This window comes from Rattus norvegicus, chromosome 9, assembly GCF_036323735.1.
Source record: "Rattus norvegicus strain BN/NHsdMcwi chromosome 9, GRCr8, whole genome shotgun sequence".
Taxonomy (NCBI): Eukaryota; Metazoa; Chordata; class Mammalia; order Rodentia; family Muridae; genus Rattus; species Rattus norvegicus.
Window position 1 is genome coordinate 64,428,047 of NC_086027.1, and position 25,177 is coordinate 64,453,223.

At 42.7% G+C, this 25,177-nt stretch overlaps 1 protein-coding gene and 1 long non-coding RNA gene across 2 annotated transcripts in view; one reads left to right on the forward strand and one right to left on the reverse strand.

Annotated features, from left to right (window-relative positions):
- Nucleotides 1–25,177, forward strand: part of Plcl1 (phospholipase C-like 1) — a 337,196-nt gene that overhangs the window by 32,071 nt on the left and 279,948 nt on the right. The gene's annotated exons all lie outside the window — the stretch shown is intronic.
- On the reverse strand, nt 15,887–23,529 carry LOC134480577 (uncharacterized). The gene is made up of 3 exons (XR_010054997.1): nt 23,394–23,529; nt 20,542–20,613; nt 15,887–16,179 (listed from the first exon to the last, which is right to left on the reverse strand). It is a non-coding gene; the product is annotated as an uncharacterized LOC134480577 (long non-coding RNA).

A 25,177-nucleotide genomic window follows, 5' to 3' on the forward strand; every position in this document is an offset into this window, starting at 1 on the left:
CCACTCTTATTAGAGTCATCACAATAAAATGGGAAAATTTAGAACTGAAGCCAAACCCTTTCTTTGATATTTTTAGTTCGAGTTGCTTCATTTCTCTGAGTCTATTCCCCCACCTCCAAGAGGGAACTAGTAATTCATTCTACTGCTGGGAGGGTTTCCTGAGACAAGATCTAGAAGACACCAAGAGCACGAGCACCAGGGGCACTTAATCAGAGATACTATCATAGATTAGTAGAAATACTAACTTTTTTCCTTAGCTAAATAAATCTTTAGTGGTCTGACAAAGACCAATTCACTGTGAATTCCTGGGACAGGTTGCAGTGAGCTGCTTTGTAATGTAAAAGTCATAAACACTGCAGTCTATAAACCAAATGCTGAAGTTTAGTGATGTCTATAAAAACACAGTAAAGTATTTTAGTTTTTGCAAATTTCAGTAGAAACAAAAAAGGTGATTTAATTTAGTAATTTTATTTGTGGTAGATTCCCCTCCTCATTCTCTAGTTTTCCGGTTCAAATTACCCTCCTTTTAAACACTTCTTGTCTAGCTACCGTTCATCACCTCCCTATTAACGTAAACAAAAGAAGTCAAAAACGATTTAATCTAAATTTGTCAAGCTTTCGTCAGTGCAGAAAAAACGGTTTTGCTCTACTCTAATCAAACACTGTCTTTTTTTTTTTTTAAATTAACTTGAGTATTTCTTATATACATTTCGAGTGTTATTCCCTTTCCCGGTTTCCGGGCAAACATCCCCCTCCCCCCTCCCCTTCCTTATGGGTGTTCCCCTCCCAACCCTCCCCCCATTGCCGCCCTCCCCCCCATAGTCTAGTTCACTGGGGGTTCAGTCTTAGCAGGACCCAGGGCTTCCCCTTCCACTGGTGCTCTTACTAGGATATTCATTGCTACCTATGGGGTCAGAGTCCAGGGTCAGTCCATGTATAGTCTTTAGGTAGTGGCTTAGTCCCTGGAAGCTCTGGTTGCTTGGCATTGTTGTACTTTTGGGGTCTCGAGCCCCTTCAAGCTCTTCCAGTTCTTTCTCTGATTCCTTCAACGGGGGACCTATTCTCAGTTCAGTGGTTTGCTGCTGGCATTCGCCTCTGTATTTGCTGTATTCTGGCTGTGTCTCTCAGGAGCGATCTACATCCGGCTCCTGTCGGTCTGCACTTCTTTGCTTCATCCATCTTGTCTAATTGGGTGGCTGTATATGTATGGGCCACATGTGGGGCAGGCTCTGAATGGGTGTTCCTTCAGTCTCTGTTTTAATCTTTGCCTCTCCCTTCCCTGCCAAGGGTATTCTTTTTCCTTATTTAAAGAAGGAGTGAAGCATTCACATTTTGATCATCCGTCTTGAGTTTCATTTGTTCTAGGCATCTAGGGTAATTCAAGCATTTGGGCTAATAGCCACTTATCAATGAGTGCATACCATGTATGTCTTTCTGTGATTGTGTTAGCTCACTCAGGATGATATTTTCCAGTTCCAACCATTTGCCTACGAATTTCATAAACTCGTTGTTTTTGATAGCTGAGTAATATTCCATTGTGTAGATGTACCACATTTTCTGTATCCATTCCTCTGTTGAAGGGCATCTGGGTTCTTTCCAGCTTCTGGCTATTATAAATAAGGCTGCGATGAACATAGTGGAGCACGTGTCTCTTTTATATGTTGAGGCATCTTTTGGGTATATGACCAAGAGAGGTATAGCTGGATCCTCAGGCAGTTCAATGTCCAATTTTCTGAGGAACCTCCAGACTGATTTCCAGAATGGTTTTACCAGTCTGCAATCCCACCAACAATGGAGGAGTGTTCCTCTTTCTCCACATCCTCGCCAGCATCTGCTGTCACCTGAGTTTTTGATCTTAGCCATTCTCACTGGTGTGAGGTGAAATCTCAGGGTTGTTTCGATTTGCATTTCCCTTATGACTAAAGATGTTGAACATTTCTTTAGGTGTTTCTCAGCCATTCGGCATTCCTCAGCTGTGAATTCTTTGTTTAGCTCTGAACCCCATTTTTTTATAGGGTTATTTGTTTCCCTGCGGTCTAACTTCTTGAGTTCTTTGTATATTTTGGATATAAGGCCTCTATCTGTTGTAGGATTGGTAAAGATCTTTTCCCAATCTGTTGGTTGCCGTTTTGTCCTAACCACAGTGTCCTTTGCCTTACAGAAGCTTTGCAGTTTTATGAGATCCCATTTGTCGATTCTTGATCTTAGAGCATAAGCCATTGGTGTTTTGTTCAGGAATTTTTTTCCAGTGCCCATGTGTTCCAGCAAACACTGTCTTAAACAACCCAGACAGTCAAGTTCTGCAGCTTGGTCAGGTTCACATATCAAGTTGCACGTTTAACTGTTTTTTATCTATCAGTTGATGTATCCATACTGAGTACTTTCTTAATGGAAAGCATCGGTGTGCTGCTTACTGTTTGCCAACTTGGCCCAGACTGAGCCATGTGGGAGCACGGACCCTCAGTGGAGGAACTGCCTCCATCCGATGCCTGTAGACAAGTCAGTGGGATTCTTTTCTTGATGTGGGAGGGCACAGCCCCTTGTGGGCAGGACGACCCAAGGTGGTCCCAGGTTGTTTAAGAAAGGTAGCATGAGACGGAAGCTAGCAAGGACATCTTCTGTGCTCTCTCGTCTCCCAGCTTTGGTTTCCCTCAGCAATGTCCTGAGACATGAAGATATGTATTGAATAAATGGTGTCTTCCCCAAATTGCTTTTAGTTAGTGTCTTGTAGCAGCAGCTAAAAGTCACTAATGCAGTTAGGTTTCCTTTGTGTGAGGGTCGAACAGTGGTCCGAGTTTACAAGCCCCTCAGAATGATGGGACACTTGCACTTTGATGTTGGGTATGTTCCAGGGCCTGAATTTTGGAAGACCGCTAGACCCCTTAGGCTACTGCACACTGTAGAGAGGTTGGGATACCCTAATTTAAATGAGGCTCAGGACAAAATGCTGGAGTACTACTGAAGTAAACGTCATCATGCACTTTACTGGAGTCAGTGATGGCACAGCTTGTAAATCTTGCTTCCTAAGTAGTAAGTGTATTTCAATGTCTGGCAAACATTTATAGATTAGCAATAGTTTTCAGTAGTACTTCTTCCTGTGCTCCCTGCATTAGTGGTTTAAGAGTAGAAGAGCATATGTTAAGGTTGTATGTCAGGCTAAGTCCGTATTAGACAATATAGTTTCAGAACGTGTTTCAGACAGCTGGATGTCAATAACCACTCAGCCTGACTGCACTGTAGGTGGGAATGGGACAATGTGGCATGGTAAGCTAGGACTGGGAGGGATGACAGAAAGGTATCTAGAATTCCTGGGTAAGAAACATTTACTGAGCTGAGTGAATAGCTGGTTTAAATGCACTAAGTCACTGTGTAACATCTTTAGCTAAAGTTAATGTCTTAGTCTTTGAAAATTTCATACATATTGCTGTGATGAGACACCATGACCATGGCAACTTTTACCAAGAGGCGCATTCGATTGGGGTTGGCTTATAGTTCAGAGGATTAGTCCATTATCATCTTGGCCTGACAGCATTCAGGTGGACACGGTGCTGGAGAGCAAGCAGACAGCCCTGCGTTGGGATCAGCAGGCAGCAGGAAGAAGAGTGATCCACTGGGCCTGGCTTGAGCTTCTGACACCTCAAAGCCACACCCACTGACACACTTCTTCCAACAAAGCCACAGCAACTCCAACGAGGCTTCACGTCCTAATCCTTTTAAATAACACCAATCCCTACGAGCCTTTGGGGCCCTTTCATTCAAACCTTCACAGTTAGGCTTTTGAGAAACTGTCAACAATTATTCCAAAAGCTATACCAGTCTTTAAAAAATCATAAGAATTATTTCATCTGAGTTGATAGTTGAGAAAGACATATATCCAGTCAAACTATAACACAATTATTATTATTATCAAGGAAAGGAAATAGTGGTTGTGTTTAAAGTTTGAAATTGGGGCTCCTTTTTTCCCCAACTACAATTTTTTCTTCTCATTTTTCGTTTCTCATTTCTCATTTCTTTTTCTTTCCTCCCTTCCTCCTTCCCTCCCTCCCTCCCTCCCTCCCTTCCTCCCTCCCTTCCTTCCTTCCTTTTTTCTTCCTTTTCTATCCTTCTCCTCTTTTTTAAGACAAGATCTCATGTAGCCCAAGCTGGCCTTGAACTTGCTGTGTAGCTAAGGTTTATCTTGCCCTCCTGATCCTTTTGCTTCTACCTCCCAAGTGCTGGGATTGCTGGCATGTGCCACCACAAATGGCTTTCTGATTGTGCTTTTCAGAGACTGTGAAAATACATGGTAAAGCTTGAAGAACAACAACCATTTTAAGATTAGATTCCCGAGCGTGGATGTGTGGAATGGCTCTTTCCTCAGAAGCTGGAACTGATAGGTTGGGTTGAGGATAAAAGTGTGTGTGACCCACACTGGATTTAATGGAGGCAGTGAGATACCGATGTCTAGGAACTATGAACCAACCGGATCCTGTTGCTGCTGCTGCTGCTAGCAGGCGTCTTTCACGCCACACTTTGGTTCCCTTCCGTTATCTCATGAGATCTTTCTGATAAACCGGCTCCTTTTCCTCACTTGCATCGAAGGCCTCCTGTATTTTGAAGAGCTTTTATTGCCTCCAAAACCGAGCACTTAACCAACTAATGAGTCAGAAGAGGGCTAATGGTTTTCATTGCTAATATTTACATTTTACTTTGTAGTGGCAGAAAAATATAGACAGACTGTGCTTATTTCCTCAGTTTTAGAGATAGAGAGGGACAAAGTTGGGGTTTTCAGGAAACAAATGACTTCCTGACTTGAAAAGCTTTGAATCACAAAGAACATACAACATGCTTTTAGTTTCTTTTAGTCAAAAAGACATTAATCGAAAATGTCTTTAAAAGCCTTCTATTTACATAAGGTACATCTATGCCATTAGGATAAGAATTTGAAGCACCATTTAAAGGGAATGTGAGTCTATACATCATGGAATGATTAAAGTCTGATTTTCGAAGTGTGAGCATTAGAGGGGCCTCTCGGCTCTGTGTTTCCTTACAGAGGAGCAGGCAAGCTGCAGGGAGGAACTAGCTTAGCTCTGCGTGCTTAGAAGCACCAGCCGGATTCACGGGTCCCATGGTCAGGTGTAACTGGTCCATGAACTTTCCCCCTGATGCTTATAAAAGAGCTACTTTCCTAGTACTCGAATGTACATGTACCTGTGTGTGCACGAGAGAGAGAGAGAGAGAGAGAGAGAGAGAGAGAGAGAGAGAGAGAGAGAGAGAGCGCTAGCATTTATGCATGCATGCATGTGCTTGAGGAAAGTTGACATTGGGTGTCTTCTTCTATCACTCTCCACGTTATGTTTGCAGACAGGGTCTCTGGCTGAGCCCGGACCTTGAAGATTTCCTGCTAGTCTATCTAGTCAGCTCACGCTAGGGATCTCTAACGTTTTTCAAATTGTTATCTTTGAGAATTTTCTTAAACACCTGCTTTATGTTTAGAATGTAACTACTGGTAAAATTGTGAAGAAAGCAATTCACTGCTTCATGTTCATATGTTTAAATTGAAGATTATCTGTGGGGAAGGTCTTGCTAAATATTAACGATTCTGCTTAGTTTCTAAGGATCTAAATGAGGTTGCCTGCTTTTATAGAAGAGTAATGCCGCTTTATTTGTTTTTGTACACCAACACTATTCTAAATACTCACAAAGAAAAGCATTTCCCAAGCACACGATTTACTACTTGATCTCTCCCCATTAACTATGTGCAGAGTAGTGTTACAAAAATTTTGAAAACACCTTTTAGAAGTAGATTCATAGTTTATGTCAAACTTGTACTTTAAATGGTGTTTCCAACAAACCATCTTAATATACAATATAAGAGCACAGTGCATGATGGGATAAAACATTGCTTAAAGAAACAAGTTTTGTCTTTTTATTTCTCCAGGGAGTCTTTAAAGGCGGTTAGACTCTTCAGAAAAAAATCACCCCCATTTTGTGAAAGCCTGCATCAGTAAGCGCTAAGGCTGTGCTTTCATTTCTTTTGTGGCTTTGGCCTTTGAGAGTACAACTGGAAATACCTATTGGAGATGAATTCTAGGAAAATAAATGCAAACAGAAATTCAGATTGAATTTCTTTTTCCTCCCTGAAAGGACTGTTGAAAAGCTGGCAGTGGAGGACTGTTTCCTTGTGTGCAGAGAATGTAATGTCATCGTCTCTAAGCACAAAAGACTCCAGGTTTCCAAGGAAAGAATGCATCTTGGGAAGGGTGGAAGTGAACTGGCTGGAATCAGGGCAGATTTTTTTTATTTTACTTTGAAACGTGGCTGCATTTCTGAAGCAGGGTTTGAAAACTTCAGACTAATAACAATGGTTGTTTGGCTTTTGATGAGATCACAACTTTCGTAGTATCAGCTGTAGGCATCTGTGTATGCAGCTAAGGTGGAAAGCGGTGGCCTCCAGGTTTGAATCTCGACAGGGGTTTGTTCACCAGCGTCAGTAGTTCATCTGTTCAAGCCACTTTGCCCTGTGTGGTTGGGAAGCCCGAGGGTGGAGGAGAGAGAGCTCAAGTCTTCCTTGCAGCACAGTCTTCTGTAGAAACGGGAAGACGTGCAATGTCTACTTTTCTTAGACATTTTAAGACTAACTTTCTCCTTCTAATACTTGTTGATTTAATTGGGAAGAGAACTAAAAGGATGCCGACTTCAGCAACCATGAGCCTTAAAATGTGGTCTGTTGCCAGTGTGTTAGCTCAGCCTTAGAGGCCTATGGAAACCTTCCCTTTTCTCCTGGACATATGCTGGAGAATATATTCCTTAAAATTCTGGGTGTTGGGAAAACAGGGAACCAGTCCAGGAGGCACTGGTGGTCTCAGAGCAGTTGAGACTACTTATTTGAAGTACTTGACTTTTGTAGACACATTTAATGCCTCCTGCTTCACCTTCTCCAGTGTCTTCCCTTTGTCTTCTTGCCATGACAATTCGCTGCCTGGCCCATTCCCTCCAGTCCGTATCTGAATGCCCTCTTTCAGCTTTAGACCCCTGTGGGCGTCAGCAAAGAGCTGGCACTGAAGCCTTCCTCCTGAGTACAGCTGCTTGCTATGACTCCCAAACGCTGCAATTTTCTCTCCTGATTCTGTTTCGGTCTCAGAACTGTCATCAGACATTGCATTAGCATTAATAAGCCGTCCAGTACCAGCCTCATAGCTGTTCAACCTTGTTAACAATGACAATATTCATCGTTTTCCACGTCAGTGACCGAACACTGCCACGCCAGCAAACGCTGTGTTCCGCCTCCTGTGCCTGACTTGATTCTGCCATTCGAATGTGCACTTTATCTGTTTTGCTGTCTCTGGTTCTTCAGTCTTCCGCCCTAGCTGACCCCTTTGGGTGGTCTGTCATCAGGCTCTGAAGTTGTTTCTCCCTTTGTTCCTATTTCATTTGGTTTCAGCTTTGGCTAAGTGCTCCCTTACCTCTTCTTAACCTTAATGGAGAAATACACAAAGTGGGTCCTTTTCTTTACACTCACCCGTGCCATGCAGTTCTGTCTAACAGCGCTAAACATTAAAGAATCAGAAAGAATCTGAGTTTGTGAAGCCTGGTATTCATGCCACCTTAATCATCTGGCTTTAATATAAATGTCCATCCTTGTATCTTCCTACTCCCTGCTAGGTTACTGCCAAATCAGTCTGCCTTCTCTCTCTCTCTCTCTCTCTCTCTCTCTCTCTCTCTCTCTCTCTCTCTCGGTATATGTGTTGCATGGTGTGTGGATTCTGGGGATCAGAATTAGCTCATCAAGAGAGATTGCTTGTGTGTTTCCTACCAGTGAGGAATCGCTAGATTGTTCATTAGCCAGGTGTTACCAGGATATTGCCACATAACTTCCCTTTCTGCGTATATAAGTGTGTATGTGAATATGTGTGTGTGTGTGTGTGTGTGTGTGTGTGTGTGTGTGTGTATCCCTCAGGTTCGGGTCAAGTGTTAATAGAGAGCCCTTTGTCCTCTTTATACCTTTTCTCTAGACAGTAACTATCCTTGTAGATATCCCCTCCATGAAGGTGGAGCACATGAGTTCCTTTCTTCACTCTGTTGTGAGAAAAGGCTCGCACAAGACTGGCACAGGCTCACACAGTTGTTTGGGGGACAGGGTCTTGCTCTGTAGACCAAGCTGACCTGGAACTTACAGACATCTGCCTGCTTCCAGAGTGCTGGGATTAAAGATGTGCACCACCACTCACTCCTAGCTTAAACACAGACAATGATTTTAACTTTTCCTTTAGATTCATTTTACTGTTGATTCATTCTCTCTCTCTCTCTCTCTCTCTCTCTCTCTCTCTCTCTCTCTCTCTCTCTCTCTCTCTGATTGCACTTATGGTTGTAGTGACCACAGAGTCCTGAAGAGGGTGTCAAACTCCTGGACCTGGAGTTACAGGCAGTTTTGAGTCACCAGGTGTGGGTTCTGGGAACCAAACACAAATTGCTTGCAAGAACAGTATTTGCTCTTAGCCAGTCAGCCATTGTTCTAGCCCCCACAGACAATTCCTAAATGTCCTATCTTGCTTTATATAATATTTTACAGATAGTAAAATATTCTTGTTCCCATTTTCTATCAGGTTACCTTTGTTAGGATGAAACTGACATTTCATTTTAGACATGCAGAATACTTTTTTTTTTTGGAGAGACATTGTTTATTTATTTTTTTTTATTAACTTGAGTATTTCTTATATACATTTCAAGTGTTATTCCCTTTCCCGGTTTCTGGGCAAACATCCCCCCCTCCCCTTCCTTATGGGTGTTCCCCTCCCAACCCTCCCCCCATTGCCGCCCTCCCCCCATAGTCTAGTTCACTGGGGGTTCAGTCTTAGCAGGACCCAGGGCTTCCCCTTCCACTGGTGCTCTTACTAGGATATTCATTGCTACCTATGGGGTCAGAGTCCAGGGTCAGTCCATGTATAGTCTTTAGGTAGTGGCTTAGTCCCTGGAAGCTCTGGTGACATGCAGAATACTTTAAGTTAGCATACGGAATGGACTTCGTTGTGGATTTTCCATACGTTGTACTTGTTTGCCCCGCCCTCACCCGCTGCTCACTTCCGTCCTCTCTCCCTCGTCCTCCTCTCCTCGCCAGGGCTCCTCCCTCTGCTTCCATGTCCCAGAGACTCTATCACCTTCCTTCCTCTCTTCCCATGGTTCCCTCTAGTCTCATAATCCACTCCCAGCACACGAACTGAAGTGCTGTTCTATTGTGAAAAAAAACAGGCGGTAATTATCTTTCTGAGTTTGGCTTATTCTGAATAAGGTGATGATTTTGAGTTCTATCTGTTCTCCTGTGCATGGATGGCTTTATTATTCGTCACTGCTGAATGGCATCCGTTGTGACAGTGCCACATCATCTTTATCGGTTGTACATAGACGGACACTGTAGATTCTCGCTTCTTAGCTATTACAACTAACACACGATAAATATGGATGCTTGAGAGTCTCTTACGGACAGTGCTATCATCATTTTGATGAGTAAGCCTTAATCAAAATAGAATATATAATCATATATTGAATAACACACATGCATATGACCAGGCATGCACATGTATACACACAAATCCCATGAGTTGTTTAGCTTACTTATCAGTTCCATTATTAAAACATATGTCATGGAAATTAATACCTGAGGATTTCTAATGAGCACTCTGAACTTTTAGGATTATATCTAAGCTCTCACAATAAGATGGTTTCCACACAGAAATACTTTGGAAAAGCTTTTAATATAATCTTGTTTGGAAATACTGGTTTGTTGTTGGGATAAATCTCATGTGTCCTGTTCTTATAACTTTATGATTCCCAAATAACTGCAATGCTTAGACTCAACAACCCACTCCAGTTCCCCCAGGAACCAAGAGCTATGGCTCCTTTTGAACACAGAAAGTGAGGGATGGATATTTGTGTTCAGTACAAGGATAGGGAGTTTAGCCTTCCATACTGTATTAGCCTTCTGTCATTGTGATGGAATGCCTGATGCAGGCTCCTTATGAAGTAAAGAGTTTTCTGTTAGCTCATTGTTCTGGAGAGTGGGTGACCCCATTAATTTTTGACTTCTCATGAGGGTAGTTTATCATAGGAGCACATTTGAGAGCAAATAGATCTGCAACCAGAAGTGGGGTAGGGTGCTGGATGGGGCCCCAAAGTTCCTTTTGTAGGTACACCATCAAAGACCTAAGGACTGGCCATTATGTTCTTCCCTTTTCAAATTCTTGGTCTTTGTCAATACCTACCCTGATGTGGTGGTTTGTAAATGCTTGGCCCATGGAGTAGCAGTATTTGGAGGTGTGGCCTTGTTGGAGTAGGTGTGGCTTTCTTGGAGGAAGTATGTCACTGTGGGTGTGGGCTTTAAGATACTTATCCTAGCTGCCTGGAAGCCAGTCTCCTCCTAGCTGCCTTTGAAACAAGAGGTAGAATTCTCAGCTCCTATGCTATGCCTGCCTTGACACTACCATGCTCTTGTCTTGATGATAATGGACTGAACCTCTGAGCCTGTAAGCCAGCTCCAATGAAATATTGTCCTTTTAAAAGTTATCTTGGTCATAGTGTCTGTTCACAGCAGTAAAACCCTAACTAAGACATCTGGGTACTAGGTCTTTGCATTTGAACTTTTGGGGATCCCTCACATTGTACCCAAGTCATAGCAAACATATCAATCACTCTGCTTAAGCAAATCTTAGACATTGTGGTGCCATATGGTGGTAGCATGTGTATAGGCTGGCTGTAGTAGATTATTAACAAGCTTACTTACAGTGTTCACTCTTACTGTTGTGTTCTCAGATCTGAACCATTACTTATAGATCATTCAAAAGATTAAGATGAACCAAATATAGAAAAAAGACGACACAAGCTTTAAATTCCCATATTTGAGGAGGAACATATCATTTATTTGGGACAGTGACAAGTTAATCTTTCTGCAGCTTTAATAAGTTACTTTACAGTGCTTTGTGGTGTGTGTGTGTGTGTGTGTGTGTGTGTGTGTGTGTGTGTGTGTGTGTGTGTGTGTGATTGAGGTGGGGGGACTGGGAGGGCAGAAGGAAAGCTTGCAGGGCTGTTTTCCTAAATGAGTCAAGAGGACAGGAATGTTGAGTTAGATGCTGCAGGTGTGAGCAGAGAGATAAGTGAGCAGAGAGTGCAAGAGAGTGAAAGCCATGCAGAGAAGGGGGAAGGGATTCCTTCTCTGGGGAGAAAGGTGCATTCCTTGGGATGGAGGAAGAGGGATGAGAAGGGGTCAGTGTTTTCTTAGGGGTCTGAGTTAGGACTGTCAGTGCAGATGCGGCGCTCCTCAACCTTTTCAGGATGTATGTTTCTTTATAGAAATGCACATTATTGAAGTTCTGTCTTCTAGTCTTTAATTATACTCTTCTGTATACAGGCGATTGTTTCCCACCTCTCCAGTGAAGCTGATTCTGTTGTTAAATAAGCTAGGCATGGAGAGAAAAGTATTATCTGATGTCACTTAGATGAGAGGTAAGGAAGGATAAAGAACTTAGATACACAGAGATAGAGGCTGCAGCAGCAGCAACCACAGCAGGGAGGGAGGAAGTGGTAAAGTAGGGCAAAGCTCACAGAACAGAAGGGATGCAGGACAGGCAAGGCTAGATAGAGTGACGGTGTGCAGTGCACACTGCACTGTATCAGGACGGAGAGTGCTTGGAAGTGCTGGGAAGCAGTCGGGAGCTCATTTCCATTTGAAAAGTGTTTGTCAAGAGTCTACCAGACTGTGAGCACTGGGGTTTTACACTGTAACTATGATGGAGTCCCCATGAGCTCAAGAAGCAGATAGATCTAGCAAAGAGGAAAAACTAAGGTGATTGAAATAAAAGCACTTTATGTGTACACACAATGTGATTGAAGAGGGTAAGAGTGTAAGAAAGAAGAGAAACCACACAGTGGATTGATAGTGACTGTTGATGAAGCAGAGCCCTGTGGAGATCAGGGAGCTTAAACTGTTTTACGGGTTCAACATATTGATGAATGCAGGGCCTGTCCCTCAGGGAAGGACCTGGGATGCTGTGCGGCTGTGTTGCTGATGTGAGACCAATGGCTTCCTTCCTACATTTTATAACTATGAAGTAGTGGGGCAGGGCCATTGAGCAAGCGTGTGCTTGGGCTTGCATGAATGGTATGTACTTTGAATTCTCCAAATAGAACTCAAGTTTATTTTCTCAGGAGTCTAAGCGAGGAGAAAAGCTGTATTTCTCAAATACCTCTTGTAAGAACAAAGGAGGTGGGGGGCTATGATTACCCTAGAGCCTGAGATGGTCTGCAGACACCAGCATAAATATGTTTCCATTCTTAAGTCCAAAAGGATGAGCTCATTGTTAAACGTGTTCAACCTTCAGGTCAGCTTATTCCTTAATGCCTGTTATGAAAGCAAGCGAATGTGGCAAAAAGTTAAACACCATATAAAAGACTATTTAATAAACAACCAGCTCGGATCTCCAATATCCCAGAGGCAAATACTGTTACAGTTTCTAGGGAGGTTTTTCATTCTATAAAAAGCAGTAGTGTCCCCAGCATTGCACCCCACAAATGCTCTGCAATTTATTTTTTCAGACTCTGAAGTGTGTGTGTGTGTGTGTGTGTGTACCTGTGTTGCACTTCGGTATATATGTATGCATGAAGAAGCTGTCCATCTCAGGTGTCATTCCTACAGAACTGTCCACTTTGTTTTTGATACAGGCTTTCTTCCTGGATCTGGGGCTTCCTGATTAGGCTAGGTTGTATGGCCAGCAGTTCTAGGGGTCTCACTGTGGCCACCTCTGGGATTACAAGTGTATACCACCACACCCAGTTTCCCACCTGGGTTCTTGGATTTGAACTCGGATCGTCATGCTTATGTCGAAAGCACTTTACCAACAGGACTATCTCTCCAGCTCCTAATACATTAGCTTTAAGGAACAAGACAGAGTGGTTTGGTGTAAGAGACACAGATATTTGAGTACTGATTCAGACATGCCCTCATCGATAGTGATAGTTCTACATAACGGGAATTAAGAACACCCCTAGCCCCATGCCAAAGCATGCATATTTAATGTTCTGACCCTAACCATTCATTTATGTCATACTCCACATAATTCAAGGGAGAACATGCAAATACTTTTGGCCATCGGAGCACTTTTCCATTCCCAAGCTGCCTCCCACTAGTGTTTGTGCTGAAACAGCATGCTGACAGTGGAAACTGTGGTGGTTTCTCTTAGCATAAGCTTTTATATGTAGCTTCAAACACCTTTGTGGTTTGGGGGAGTAGTTTGACAGTTGCTAGGTAGCTTGAGTCAGAGAGTCCAGCTGTGCAGTTTGTGATTTTTTTCTACCCTGGCCTCTAAAGAGAGCTAAGTCAAATGAAACTCTAACCAGATTGCTAGTTTGTTAATGTTGACTAGACTGTTTAGAACACATACTGTAGAACGCTGTGTGGATTTTGATTAAAGCACAGATTTACTAAAGCACATAAGTGAATTGAGGTCAGATGAGTGGAGGTCAGCACCTTGAGAACAGATGTGCTGACCTTTGTCAGTGAATGACAAACTCTGGGTTTGGGGCCTGTAGACTCTTGGAGCAGGGGCATGGCTGGCACGCATTAACAGCAGAGCTCTGATTTGAGCATGCAAGCTGTCCTGAACAGCCAGGGAGAGAGACCAGGATTTCTGGAGGGGGGAAAAGTAAAAGAAAATGTGGAAATCCAGTTTTTCTAGTAGAAGAGACACACTTGAGGATTTGAAATGGACTCTTGTGCAAAGATAAATATGGTTTATTCATTGAGTTCTTGGGGAGTTTGTCTTGTTGATTTAATTATAAGTGTACTTTTTTTTTTCTGGAGAGGAGGATTCGTGTGAAGCATCTTTGATAAAAGTGGATGGTCATTTTTATGGACCCCTAGTGGATTGCAGTCAAGGGGGCATTGTGAACAAACCAAAGTCAAGATGTAAACTAAAAATGCTGTGAGATAGCCAAGGTAGATGCTGCTGAAACCGAGACAGACCAAGCACAACAGAAGGCTTTTGAAATAGTCACATTGTTATTGTTTCCCTGAGCAAGAGGCACAATTAAGTCAGCCAGAGACCTTGCCTTACTGCCAGAAGGTTAGTTTGGCCTGATACAGGTGCTGGAATCTGGAGTTAGTCTTTTAACAGGAGAGCCAGAGGGCCACTGTGAGGATTTTTCCTGGCAAAATCAAGACATGGAAAGTTTCTTTGTTTGGCTACAGCTCACCTGCATGCTTGCACAGCCCTGTGTCTGCTGTTGGAATGAATTTCACGAGGCAGACTTTGTGCTCTAAGTGCTGACTAATGAGGATGCTAGAGTCGGCACTGAGGGAATTAGACTGCATGTGAGACTTGGTTCCCAAGGTCACGGTCACCCTGCTCCCGGATTCCCTCCCTTAATCTCTGGGTGATGCACGAAGCCAGTGATGTACAGTGCACTCCACATGTTGTCTTGTGAGGTTTTAGACCACAGCGTGATAACGGAAAAGATGCTTCTTTTAGTGTTCAGTTTTTGCTTTAACCTTAATTTTTTTCAGTTCTGTACAATCAAATTAATTTTGAAATGAATAATGGGAACTTTAAGAACACTGGCATTGGCCCCCCTCCCTCAATTATAAAGGCATTTCAGGCATAAAGCCAGACATTTGGAGAAATATAAAAGTAGAGGAGTGATATTTTAAAATAAACTCTGATTTTTAAATATTCAATGGATGGGGTTGGGCTAGAAATGAGTGAGGAAGTTCTAGGGAATCAGGGAAGTTTAAAGGCTAATAAAGATTGGATACAGCTCTTCTTGCATATGAGGTGAGCATTTAATCAATTCTGCCAGATACTGAAGTATCTACCTAGAGACAGACTCCCGGAGATCATTAGCGTGAGAGTGGTTTGTCATTTGAGGAAATGATTCTGGTTGGCTTTGGTGCTCCTGCAGGGCCTCTGACTATTGAATCGTGGATCTGTATTTGCCTGAATACACATATCAAGTTTATCTACTAGAGGGTAAACTTGAACTTGCATGTGGGCAAACATAACACACACACACACACACAGACAGACATACACACACATACTCACACACTCTACACATATATACACTCCATATACCCTGCATACACAAGCACATTCAATACACTACACATATACACAGACATCACACACACACACACAGCACACACATTCTCCACATACTCTACATACCACCCACACACATACCACACATACACACATACCACACATGAATGCACACATCAAACATATATGCACACACATACTACATAGACATATACATCATATATAGACACATACCACACCACACACACACTACATGTATACTAACACACATTACTACACATACACACAAACCACATATAGGTGCATATACAATCACATACCATGTACACACACAACATATATACACATATACATGCCACACATCCCCATACACACATACATACCACACATATACACACACATGCACATGAACATGCACATGCACACACACAGAGGCAGGGGGATGAGAAGAAATGGGGCTCAATCACCAAGTAGCACAGCTCTTTGGCAAGTAATTTAACCTTTATGAGGTTTAGCAGTTTCTTCATTAGTCATATGACAGGATTGAATGGGGATCTTCTCTACAGTTCCATTTAGCTTTAACTCCCCCAACCCCTTCCACTTCCCTCTGCTTGCCCCAGAGTAATTATACCATTTCCAGTCTGACAGTGAGTTAAATCCTCTTTCTGAACTCCTGAACTCAAAGAATGTGGGATTAATTTGGGAAAGTGAATCCTGCCTGAACTGCCATAATAACTACAAGGACACGTTTGTATGGGAGGGAATGGTACAGGAACTATGTCCAGACTTAGACTCTGTAATAAAACTTCTTAGATGGAGACCTGGGACTATATAGTGTTTAATGAACAGGTATTCACAGAAGAAAACCAACCCACGGTTAACACACTAGGACAGTTACCTTATGGCTTACAAATGTCCCCTTCTGTTGTCCCAGAGGACAAGCCCTTCTGTTTACAAGTAACTGTGACTACATATCCACGCTCTGCATCCTCAGGGTTCTAACCCACCGGAAACTCCAGAAGTGGTCCAAAGCATCTGTTTAGTTCTGTCTTTTGGGAGAGTGTGGGGGTTTGGCTCCAGAGTCTGGCACATGAACGGTAACAGATGACACAACCTGCATAGACAGACATTTAAAAAATCTTTATCTTTTATTTGCTCCACCAGCTCCACCAGGACCCCTTTTGTCTTTTCAAAGGAAAACTATCTGTTCTCATAGATGCCTTCCCCCATTTTCTTTTCCCTACAAGTTTCAGCATATAAAGTTCTAATGCTAGCCACCCCAGGGCATTTGTTTTGTGCATCGCATGTGTAAACACTATGCATTTCCTCCTCCCGCTAACTCATATATTTAAATAAATCTGTTTAATTCACATACCCCGAGGAGCTCAAATAAGGGATTAGCCCTGCACCTTCTCTTATGTGAATGTAAAACCACTTCCCCACTTCCCTACCCTGTATAAAACAAACCAAACTTTCTTTTTTCCGTGCTGGGTATTGTACTGAGAGCCTCTTGTGTGCTTGTCAAACATACATGTGAGTGCTTTGGTGATTGTAGGAAAGATTTCTGGTGAGTTGGAGATTTTTTACAAAGATATGCATAGAAAAAATAAACAAAAAATTCAGTAGAGTCCCTCGTGGTAATGAAATGGCTTCTGAGAGCTTACCATGATGAGCATTTACATGATCAGAGCGTCCATTGACTTGCTGTTGGGAGAAGAATGGTGTTCTAACGGGCTGTGAGAGTCTTTATTTCAGGGAGCCCATGAAGACTTAGAATCTGTGGGAAGGTACTTGAACCTCTGTGTTTAGTGTTATTCCTGTCCTAGCTAGTTTATTGTCTACTTGACCCAAGGTAGGGTTATTTGAGCAGAGGCAACCAAAACTGAGAAAATGCCTCCATAGATTGGCCTGTGGGGACTTTTCTTAATTAGAGGTTGATGTGGGAGGGCCCTGCCCACTATGGGCTATACCATCCCTGAGTACCATCCCTGGACAAGTCCTGGGGTATATAAGAAAACAGACCTGCAGACACAAATGTCTGCTTACTGTTAAATTGAATTTGTGTGCTTTCTGGAAAGGGTGAAACAATAAGGCAGAATCCCCCAATAGATATGGCACAAAGCTTTTTAAAAATAGGCATTTTCTGTATGTTGTTTGTTGTTACAGGGTATATGCATTTTCAAAATTCAGAGATTTATACAATGAAAGAATGAATTTTACTGTATGAAAAATTTAAATAAATATAATATATATTTATTGAAAATAGGATTTTAATACAATATTCCGATCAGTGTTTTTTCTCCCCCAACTCCTCTGAGATCCTCCCACCTCCACCCCCTTTCTCTCTCTCTTTTTAGAAAGGAACAGGCAAATGAAAACCCAAACAAACCAGAATAGGAAAAAATAAAAACCATAAGAAACACACGCATAAGCCACATATGCATATGATACAGAAAAAGGTCAATAAGACCAAAAAAAATGCAATATGAGGCAAAAATACCTTTGAGTTCACTTTGTGTTGAATGTCTATTGCTGAGCATGGGGCCTGCCCTTAAGTATGGTTAATATACTCAGCGAGACTGTGTTGGTGAAAATTAATTTTTCCTTTACAAGCAAGTGTCAATTGCAGATAGCTTCCTGATTAGGAATGGGAGCCCATGTCCACTTCCCAGTTTCAGCATTAGGCCTGTGTCTGGATTGAACCTGTGCAGGTCTCGTGCACGCTGCCACAGGCTCCAAGAGTTCACATGTGCATCAGTTCTGATGTATCTAGAAGACACTTTCTATGACGTCTTGCAATCTTTCTCTGCAGTCTTTCATGCAGTCTTTCTCCTACTCCACTCTTGGGCATATTGCCTTGAGGCCTGGGAGTGGGGCGAGATGTTGACAAAGACATTGATGAGTGTTCCAAACTCTCTCATGCTCTGCACACTGTCCAGTTGTTGGTCTCTCTGTTACTTCCCATGACAAGCCGTGGAGAGTAAGCCAGTAAGCAGCATTCCTGTATTCTGTGGCTTCTGCTCCAGTTCCTGCCTCCAGGTTCCTGCTTTCAGTTCCTGCCCTGGCTTCCCTCAGTAATGTGACCTGAGAGCTGTCACTAGAAATAGACCCTCTCCTCCTCAAGTTGCTTTTGGTTATTGTGCTTGTCATGCCAAGAGAAACCTTAACTAAGACACTACTCTGAAAAGAGTCTCCTGTGGTCCAATTAGTTAAGAAAGATGTTTCCAGTGCTTCCTGAAATGTAGCTCTGAGAGAAAGGAGAGAGAGAGGAGACAGATAGGAAAACTGGTGGAATGTAGCAGAGAGGGCAGAGGAGAAATGTCCTTAGTTCTGGCCGAAGCGTCTTCTTTCTCTCCTCGTGGATCTGAAGGTGCTGGTGCTGGAGACCAGGAGGATACATGATTGGATGAAGTCCAAGGACCTTTACCTCCATGTAGGGCGAACAAGAGCTGGCACCTGACTTTGCTCCCCTGAGCTCACCTCACCTGACTCTACTTTGGAGCGATATGTTAAGCTCAACTTTGGAGCTCCTGGCTTGACACTTACATGCATCTGGCATTCACAGAAAGAGGTAAATACAGGACACTTTCCAAATGACACATTCTTTTAGGTGAATGGGGATGGTGGCGTTTGACTCTGCTGCATATTCCAAATGCAGGAATGAATGCAACAACAGACTTTGGCCGTGCTTGTAAGGTACTGGGCTGTGACAGTTGGAGGTAGGAGGAGTATGGTTGTGTGCAGTGAGAGCATTTGTCACTCAGGGCTGTGTGTCTCAGTTCCTGGCAAGCTCTGCTGCCCAGCTGCAATGTGCAGGGAGTGGGGAGGCTGCCGGGCACATGGCAGGGAGGCCACCACTGCAGTCTGCCATTACAGCTGCACTGTGCCGAGCTCGGCTGTACACTGCCATTGGGTTATATGTTAGTTTGTCACCTATGCAGCTGTTAATTGTTTCTTACGTGTTTTTAAAGGGGGCTGCCGGCCTGGCATGGGACGGCGGTGATGATCAAGTGCTGGAAGTACTTATTCTGCCTTTCTTAAATTTCTTTAGATCCACAGAGGGAACGAAAGCCTGTGACTATTGTTCTAACATCTCCTTGCTTTCAGGATTCTCATCTCATGACTTCTTTCACTGAAAATGTCTGTGCTAATGGACTATGCTTCACTGTCCAACTGTGACAGCAGCTGCTGAGGAAAATCAGCTTCCAGGGCTGGCGGTGGGTTGCTGGAGCTTTGGCAAAGTCTTTCTCTTTAACTTGTTTTTTGTTGGGAGTCTGTGGGTGTCCCTAAGGTCTTCCTACAAAGCAGAGGTAGACTTGAGTCCCCTGCAGCTACTGTAGATGTGTGTGTGCGTGCGTGTGTGTGTGTGTGTGTGTGTGTGTGTGTGTGTGTATGTGTGTGTGATATTAATTAATTGGGTTTGGTAAAAATACAGACCATAAAATGGACCACATGGTCACTATCCATAACACCCTGCTGCAGCCATGCCCACCATCCACCTCAAGAAGCAGCAGACTCAGCACACAGAGTCCCCAATGTTCACTCTCCTCAGTGCCTGGCAGCTGTGACCATTTGCTTGCATGAGCTTGATGACTCTATAAACAGAATCATCTACTTATATAAATGGACTCATACCATGTTTGTCCTTTCACAGCCACCATATTTAACTAGCATAATGTCTTCAGCAGTGGTTCTCTTTGCTGCAAATTCCTAATTGCCCTCCTTTTTGAGGCTACATAGTATTTCATTGTATGTATATGCCAGATTTATTTGTTCAACTCATGACGGACACTCTGATATCTGCTACCTTTTGGAAACTGTGAACGATGCTGAGGTAAACATGAGTCTACAAATACCTGAGTCCTGGCTTTTAATTCTTACTGATGTGTACTGAAAAGTGGAATTTCTGGATACTATAATCATTATGGGTTTAATTTTTAAGTGAAGTCAAGCGAAATTTAAATTTTCTGCATCTGACTTACCTGATGATATTAACTCTTGGTGACAGGTGGTAGGAGATGGGGCAGGTGAGGCAGTGAGATGGTAGCAAGCAGACCGTGTAACTTCTGGGCAAGCTTTCCTTTCCTTCACCTCACCTGATGTTTCTGAATGTTGTGACACCCCTTCATGCTTGGTTCCTCCTATTTTTCCTAGAACGTCTGTCCAGACGTTGCCCTCTCTAGAGACTTGTCCCAGCACCTAATCAGACTGTGTTGCATACCACCCTTTATGACTTCCTCATATGTCCTTGTTCTACAACACTGCTGCTTCATTTGCTCCAGTGTGTCGAAAGCCATTTAATACAGTGATGCACCTACTATGTGCTCAGTGCTGCGGGTTCAGCTGAGACCCAGACTCACAGTCTATGTGCAGGGAGCTCTGTCTGGACCAGTTTCTCAGGGTGTGCTGGGTACCCACTCAGCTTGGAATCTGAAATTTAACATTCCCCTTGTTCATTTTCATGTATTCTACTCACGTGAAGCTTAGAGATCCCAGGAGGGCAGGTCTTCTGTCAGCTCACCCAGCATCCTTAGCCCCAAGTCCAGTCCTGGAAAATAATAGGTATTTCTAAAATCTTTGCAGAAGAGGAAAACTCTGTACAGAAATGATGGGCTGGGTTCCATGGCAGGCAGAGCACTGGTTAGTGTGCCTTTTTCTCAAGAGTGGAGTATAAAGCAGCTCAAAACAAGACGGTTTCAAGCCATGCAAGGCTTCTCCCCGCCTAAGCCTCACTTCTGCATTCTGTAAAAGAAGAAAACAAACTATTTATAATCTTAAATTGCTTTAGATGGTTGACTAGCTAGAAGTCTCCAGACTTTTCTAGTTTTTTCTTGGGGGGGTCACTTTCGTTCTTTCTTTTTTAAAACATAGTTTCCATACAGTGTATTCTGATCATGGTTTGTCCTTCCCAAACTCCTCCTAGATGCTTTCCACCTCCCCACCCATCTCCACATCAGTGCTCTCTCTAGAAATGGAGCAAACAGGAAAACAACCAAAATAGAACAGGAAAAAAAGAGAGAGGGGGGAAACACATGAAGAACACATACAAAACACAAAATCAGAAACCGTAATATACAAGCTAAAGACCAGTATTGCATAGGTTGAGCTTACATGACCTTGGAGCTCATCCCCAGTGACCTACTTCCCCCCACAAGGCCACACCCACTCCAACAAGGCCACACCCACTCCTACAAGGCCACACCCACCCCTACAAGGCCACACCCACTCCTACAAGGCCACACCCACCCCTACAAGGCCACACTTCTTCATAGTGCCACTCTTTATGGCCCAGCATTCAAACACATGGGCCTATGGAAGCCATTCCTATTGAGACCAGCACCCTGTCTGTTCTCTGTCTTCTCAATGCCACTCTTCATTTTAGGTTTGCCCTCTTTTCCAAATGCTGTTGTTCTGTTCTGTTTTGTTTTGTTTTCAGATCTGCAAGCCATTTTCTCACCCTGGGAGAGTTCTATTCTGCTTTAGTCTTGTTCTTAGCAATGTAGTTTGTTGTTTGCAACTGACCAACCTTTGGTTTTGCTCTGCCTGTGCCTGATGTTGGTAATAGATCCCTTTGGTTTGTTTGCTTCCTTCTACATGATTGTCTTATCTTCTCCAAGCTGACCTTGTCTGTCAGCTCAGTTATCCTGGCTTCACCTCTAATCTTCTCTACAGCCTAGTTGACCATATTTTATTCACTTGTTGCCATATCTTTCTTTTGTGTGTGCATATGCACACACACACACACACACACACACACACACACACACACACACACACACACTGAAGGTCAGATGTCTTCTTCAATCACTTTCTACCTTCTTTTTTTGGGGTAGTTTTTCACTGAACCTGGCTTACTGGTTTGTCTAGCCCGAGGGATATGCCTATACTATAAATACTTGTGAGCACTGCCATGCCTGGCTTTTAAAAACTGTGCTGAAGATTGAACATGTCCTTATTCATGTACATAAGCGCTTTCATACTGATCCACCCCCCCCAAGTTTCTTGACACATCTTTCTAATGCCAAGAACCTACTGACTTAGACCATGCTCTAACTCTACACATTGTCTAAGATCGCCTTTGCCCACTTGGTGTCTTTCACAGGTTCTAAGCTACTTCTCTACTTGGGTATCTGTTTAGTATTTGTGTTCTAACCTTCTATAATGGGGCACACTTTGGTCCACCTGAATCCTGACTTGGACAGCTGAATACCAACTTACTGGCTAAATTCTCCACATTGGTACTGTTGATCCATTGAAAAATAACCTCCCTGGTTAACCTTTGCTGCTCAACCAGTTGTTCAAATGTATCATGGTAAAGGTCACTCCAGAATGTTACACAGTAAGGGCATTTATTTAAACTTGGCTGCCTCTTTTTGACCTAAAATAGAATCCAGCCACTTGTATGGCAAAGGTTACCAGCAAACTTTCTCATACCACTAAAGCTTTTCCTTGTATGTAATTTCGAGCTAGACTTTATTAACAAACCAGATGGTTTAGATTTATTGTTCAGCTCTGCCTCTCACATTGATCTTAGTGAAAACACATGTACACATTGTATTTGCTGTGTCTCTGAGTTCGTGGATGGCTTAGACTTCCACCTCCAGTGCTGTTGGTCACATGACACTGCTAAACCGAGGTAGCATCACAGATTCTTAGATCTGTGCTGTTTAATTTGCTGCTACTTTGGTGATCCTTGCAGTGTCAGTTTTATAAACACCACCTTATAAAACAATCTATCAGAAGCTGCTTGCCAAGGAAAGGAACTTTAAAAATTAAGAAAAGCATTCTTTTTAACAGTTTTCACTTACTGTGTATCTGCAGTTACAAATGATATAAAAATGAGTTTTGACTAACAGTCGAACACTTCATTATGTTTCATACTGTAAAGGGAGACTCATTTGGAATTTTATTAAAATTCAAATTGAGACAATTTTTCATGAAACTTTTGAATTGCAGCTGTCTTAGTTTCTGTAACATATAAGATATGAGAACCACATCAAAGGACACTTCATCACTTTCTCGCCAAGTTTCTCCAGCTAATGTATAGCTCAAGATGAGGGAGCCACCATTTTGTCATTCCTTGCAGTGTTTAAAAGCTGTCCTCATTAAGTTACATTATCCTCCACTAGTTTTGTCTGCTGCTTTTAAACTAGCTTTTGAAAAGCATTTCGATGGGGCTGAAAGTGGGCCACCTTAGAGAAGATCATATATGTAGAGTTCCCACACTTAAAACTGTTATAAATTGAACCCCTTTAAGATCTCTTTTTTAAAAATCACCCTTACAGCAGTTTCATAGAAATTTATAGCTAATGGTCAAAGCATTGTTACCTAAATGAACGGTATTTGATGGAGGCCAGGGTCCTTTCATGCAGTCGTTTTGCAGTCCCAGGCTGTCACACATGTGTATCCCCTCAGTAACCTCTGCAGAGCATGCTGGCCACTTCCCTTGGTGGCATTTCCTAAGGTGGGGGCCTACGCAGGTTTGTTCTCTGATAGGAATAAGTACTTTGAATCAGCTGCCGCAGTGCTACTGATTTCTGACCTTGAAAGTGAGCTGCAAAACAAATGATCATGTGACTGCATTGGGTCAGTGAGTTGAAGAGCTAGGAATTCTTTGCAGACAGCCTACATAAATGTTAAAAGAGGAGAAATCTAGTTTCCTTGTGATAAATGATTCACCAGAACCAGTGACATCATTTGAAAGGATGAGGGGTCCCTTGACAGATACAATTGAAGCCAGAACGTTACTTAGAAATGATTAAAACCTGATGTCACTGGCGTATTCTGCAAGGCACCTTTGGATACATGCTTGAAGGAACTTGAGATAAATAGACAAGGCTGAAGGAGATGGGGAAGCTAGCAAAGAAATGAAAACTATAAAAAGGCGTGGGCCTGTGGTCGTGGAGCCATGAAGGAGCTGCCTATGGTAAGAGGATTCAGAGAACAAGGAAGCCAGGAGTCCCTGACTCAGAACAGCCCTGCTAGTCATCTAGTCACCGAAGCAGGCAGAAAGCCAGCAACACCTCTGGGTCCTGCTTTGTAGGGCTTTTTGACACATATCATAGGACCAGAAATGATCCTATAGGCTCCTCAGTGAGCCTCTATTTCTGAGAATATATATTTTGGGGGCATTTCAATTGACATAAAAATTAGTGTAGAATAGACACAAGGTCAAAATAAAAACTGCAGCCTATTGGCTGGAAAATAGGAAAATAGAACATTTTTTTCTTTATAAGCAAATTCCAATTTCAGTTCACGTTTAAGACAAGGGACAGCCATTCAGAGCTATTGTTCTGCAGGCTCACTTTTCTGATGTTAAATGTTGAAGCATTGAAGTAGAGAGAGTAAGAAGCCACAGAGAACTGGACTGAGAACTCATCAGTGCCTCCTACACTACCCTCCATTTACCAAGAAGCCAGGGGTGAGTGCAGACTGAGGGGCTGGAGAGGAACATAGAGCATCGAATCATGGAGGTTTAGACTCTGCCACAAACTCCACACCTGAAACAGAAGATCTTAAAACAATATATCAGTTTTCTTTCATTCTACTCTTCCGACCACTGACAAGGTTAAATAAACGAGGAGCAGAGAGAACATTCTATGGAGAGGAAGGTAGTTGCACATAAATTGACTTCTGCAGAAGTGTGTGTGACATTTCATTTAGTAAATTCTTAATCCATCACGTAACTTAGATCTGGTGTTTAAACCAGTGATAGATACCCTTTCAAACTAAAGTGGTTAACATTGTGAGGTGGTTTAATCCAAAGCTTACATGTGAGATATTAAAATATCTTGCCTTTATTCAATTTATGTCAAACAGTTGATGAAGAAAGCTTGCTTTGAACACGAGCACATCATTTAAACCCTGGAAAAAGGACAGGGCTAACATTTTGCTAATGCAGGCCCATTGCTCCTTTGCTCCAAGCTTGTAAATGCTTGTCAGCACCACCCAATAGAGCAAACACCTCGGATTGTCTCCACTAAGTAACGATTCATTGTGTGCTAATTGAGTAATTGACTTAATTGCAATCTAAAGGTAGATGGGCTGCATGCAGTATTTAATGATTTACATGGTATCTGTGACTTTTAAGAGCCTTTTGAATTATTAGGAGA